Genomic DNA, 4,392 nt, shown 5'->3' with positions numbered 1-4,392 from the left:
TTAAACGAGTTGACTACGCCAAAAATGGGTCACTAGTCGCCCATTTAGTGGCTGCACTGGTCTAGCGTTAGTTCCAGCTTCCTGCATGAACCAAAATGAATTTAATTAGGGTCTCCTAACTAAGCTAGCTGAATAAACCAATTAGTGATATACTATTATAAAAGTCTTTATCTTACGAGTATTAAGTATCTTTCATATTAGGCCAACCCAACTTTTAGGTCATAGTATTTAGACATTACTCCGTATCTTGTTTATATTTAGGATTCTTAGTTTTCATTCCATGTCATCTACCGTCCCAAAATAGATGCAAATTTTTCAATACAATTTGCATTGAAAAATTTGCATCTATTTTAGCACGGAGGAAATATATTTTTGCCAAATCGATTTCATTTTACTCCTTCCAAAATTAATTCAGTGTTTTCATATGAGGAACTCACGTCATGAGCAGCAACTTGGAGCATTCCCACTTGTGCTATCGACACAGTCCTAACCTGAAATAAAAATAAATAAATAAATAATTAGACGAACCCTAATATATTTTTATTTCAAGCTAAAGCTGGTGAGTTTTGTTTTTTTTTTTCCTAGATAAAAGATTATAATTTTTATTAAAGAAATCTTGCATTAATGTGGTTTAAAATGGTAAAGTCCGCTATTTCTGAACCGTCGGATGAAATTTGATGGGAAAAGCCGACAAGTTGTGAGACGAGATTATACATCGGCTACGAGTGATTGAGTGGTTAAAAAAAAAAGCATATTATAGATCACCTTAGTGAGAATGGTCCAAAGGACATTTTCGGTGCAAGGAGGGATGGTGAGGGAACCGACGTATCGATAAAATCCTGGACTTGTCATATTTATATCCAGCGGATTTGTCACGCCTACTACTCTCTCAGCTCCAGTCGTATTGTTTATGGCTTCCAAATCCTCTTGCAACTATTAATTCCAAAAAGTGGTTATAAAATAAATTTATGTAAATAATGACAAAATATTTATTTAGGTATTGTATACTTACTGATGCTAAGAAAGAATCAGGTTCACCAAGCTTGTACAAGATACTAATTACGGCAATTTTTCCATTTACGCTTTCATGAACTAGGTGTGCCTCCACAGCGAACCTAATTAATAATCAAAGGAAATTAGGAAAACCTTTTAGTTTTATTTCTTCTCTTTAATTGTAATATTTTAGGTTGAAGTTTGATTAATCATTCTAATTAAAACTAAACCTTAGGAATCCCAAGATGTGTTCAGATGGTGTGTGCCAGTGGATTTGTTGAAGGTGGTATTCAGTTCCGTTGAGCACAATGGTGCCTGCCCCACCTTCCCATTCTAACTGCATCCACAAAATATCATATTTGGCATCATTAAAATTAGACGAAAATTTATTATTACCTCTTCTCAAATTATATGTCATATTTTTTATGCAAAATATATATATAAAAAGTGACAAATATTTTAGGGCAGAGGGAGTATATAAACAGTACCTTTATATCATGGCCTCTATTTGATAAGAGTAGAATTTGCGGGCACATAATTTCTCGTCAATTGACGGAAACGAATGTCGACTGCAGGTACTCTCTCAAGAAGATTGACCGGAGATTGCATCGTTCCATTGCTACAAGCTGTCCAATTCGGGTTGAGACTTCCCCAATTCTGGGGTCCATTATCGCTATTTGGATCATAACTAAACTCAGTCTCGTCCTCTGCACACCATGACCATCCATGTATACATGTATATGATTATGACACAATAATAATATCAATATTGTCAAATATATATATGTATATATCAATATAACAATGTATTGTAAAGTCGTCCAATGTTTTTTCCATGTAACGTTGTTATCTGAGCTATGACTAACTTTAGCTTTTGAATCTTGTCCATTTGTAATTTTGAAGAAGGGTTATAGTAGACTAGGCCACGCAATAGCCAATTTAGAGAGCTAGAGGGTTCCTAGGGCGATTATCACACTCTCTAACAATGAAACATATCATGAAACTTTTTTATGTATAATACAATCTAAGACCACTCCTTTAACTAAGAGTCGAACCCACAACTTATGTAGAAAAAAATATTTAAACTATTAGACTATATCCTGGTTGGCATGAATTTCTAGTTTCTCTTTAATTTATAATAAAAAGGACTAGTAATTCTTTACTGACCAACTTCTTGTGAGGTTGCCGAAGATGACAGCAAAATGAGGACAACGAAGAAACAATAAAACAAGTGTTGGGTTGCCATTATAAAGTTTTTTAACTGAATATCCTGAGATTTTTTTGTTGTGAAAGAAATGACCGTCATTTCGCTTCTTTTTATAGCACAAGACTGGAATACCCTAAAATGTAAGTTTGTAATAAAATTTCATTTGTAGCCGCCGGCTGTTAGCCCTTGTGTACCACTCTTTATTGATGACATTTACTATTCTCAACTTCGGTAAGTAGCCGTAATTAAAAGTCATCACATTTGCCCTAACAAGTCACATTTGTTATTTACATTTTGAGAAACGTCTGTTAATCGAAATAAATATTTAGGCATGGGTTAAACACGAAATTGTCAAAACCTAGCCTAACTTACTAATCCATATGTCTTGTTTAACTTAGAGATATACTACTAGTTCTTGACAATTCTTTTCTGTATAAGAGTATATATATCTCAATGAACATTACCAACCATGGAATTCTAAGAATCTGTGGATCCATATACTCTGAGAAATGAAAAATGTTCCATGACATAATAAATAGATCGTACTTGGAATCAATATATTGTCTTATACTACGTAGATATGTAGAAGAATTAGCCTTAAATTCAATTCTTTTATTCCTGATATGAGGTTGAATTGATAAGGGACAATTAAAAGCAACATAATTATTTGTATCCGTCAATAATTTCACCCAATTCATATTGACTGACCATACATAAATTTAAGCTTTTCACTGACCAGACCAATTCCAAGTTTTGAGAAAAAAAACTACAATAGACGTTAAGATCAACAATATAATAATTGGTAACGCTTAATTTTGTCGACTTCGTAACATTTCAAAACTTAGATACAATTTTCGTATTCCAATTCTACAAGTTTCATTCATGCATGTTTGTGTAGTACTGATATGGTGGCTGTTTGGGAACTGTTAATATACGATATTTTTTTTTGGAAAATAGCAATTTATTTTATTAATTAAATAGTAAACAACTGGTATAACAACATAATACAATCTTACAACTTCATATCAGTTCAACAAAATCAAGCTAAACTGCCATATACACTAATCAATCCCACCTATCCAATTAGTCATCCACCATTGAGCCCAGAATTGTATCCTCTCTAATGCTCCTTATGACTATTTGTTTATTACACAGTGCATGTTGAAATACAACCAAATTTCTCTCTTTTCAAATATGATATATTAGCCCTGCAAACAATCTTCTCCTTATCAAAGCAAGTGCGATTTTCCTCCCGTTTTCACTTGAAGAAAATTTCGATACGCTCATGACCGGATAAACGTGGCTTAAAGAAAAAAAAAACGTGACGAAAAGAATAGGCCACGTTTTTTTTATTTTACGCCACGGTTTTGAACCGTAAAATTTGCTGTTGTGGCGGAAAGTATACGCCACGGTTTTCATCCATTTTCCGTCCCGGTTATTAAAACCCATGGTGTATAAAAATCGATCCAAATTTTTCCTATTGACCCTTTCAACACGATTTTTTAGCCGTGGCACTCAGCCACGGTTGTTTAACGGTGGCTAGATATTGACACGGTTTTGCTAACCGTGATTATATATTGCCACAGTTATAAAACCGTGGAAATTTTTTGTCCACCCACGCTCCAAAATCGTGGCGTATTCATATACTATAACAAGATTCTAATTCTTAAATCCGAAGTCACAAGTGCATGTGCCAACATTTACTACTATTAATTAATTAATTATTTAATTAAAAACACAATTCAATACAACTTAATATTTACTTATAATACGCCGTATAATACCTACAAGTTTGTTCTACAACTGCCTTTGTAAACTAATTAATGTTTAGCTAAACAAGTAGGCTACAAAAAGTTATGGTCCATCATGTACGACTATCAAAATATCTACGTTCTTCCCTACGGACTAATGATCATCGGCTTCGTTATTATTGGTATGCTACTCTTTAAGAGCTACCTGAAAGTCAAATACATCTCAAGACATATCAAAATTTAACACGCAATAGTTAACAGTGAAGGCCACAACAATTAACCATTTTAAAAATTCCACAGATAACGGTTAAGACCAAAACAATTAACCATGATCAAATGTCCTCAAAGTCTTCAAGTGTAACATTTGTTTTTATTGAAAAATATAAGGTAAATACAACAGTAAACCATTATTGGAGTATTATGACTTTGTTCAAGGCCAAA

At 33.3% G+C, this 4,392-nt stretch overlaps 1 pseudogene; it reads right to left on the bottom strand.

Moving 5' to 3' along the window:
* On the bottom strand, positions 1-2,239 carry LOC139882877 (alpha carbonic anhydrase 7-like; annotated as a pseudogene).
* Between the last annotated feature and the right edge of the window lie 2,153 nt (positions 2,240-4,392).

This window comes from Rutidosis leptorrhynchoides, unplaced genomic scaffold, assembly GCF_046630445.1.
Source record: "Rutidosis leptorrhynchoides isolate AG116_Rl617_1_P2 unplaced genomic scaffold, CSIRO_AGI_Rlap_v1 contig321, whole genome shotgun sequence".
Lineage (NCBI taxonomy): Eukaryota > Viridiplantae > Streptophyta > Magnoliopsida > Asterales > Asteraceae > Rutidosis > Rutidosis leptorrhynchoides.
The sequence above is the reverse complement of the archived record's forward strand: the minus strand, read 5'-3'. Positions and strand labels throughout refer to the sequence as shown.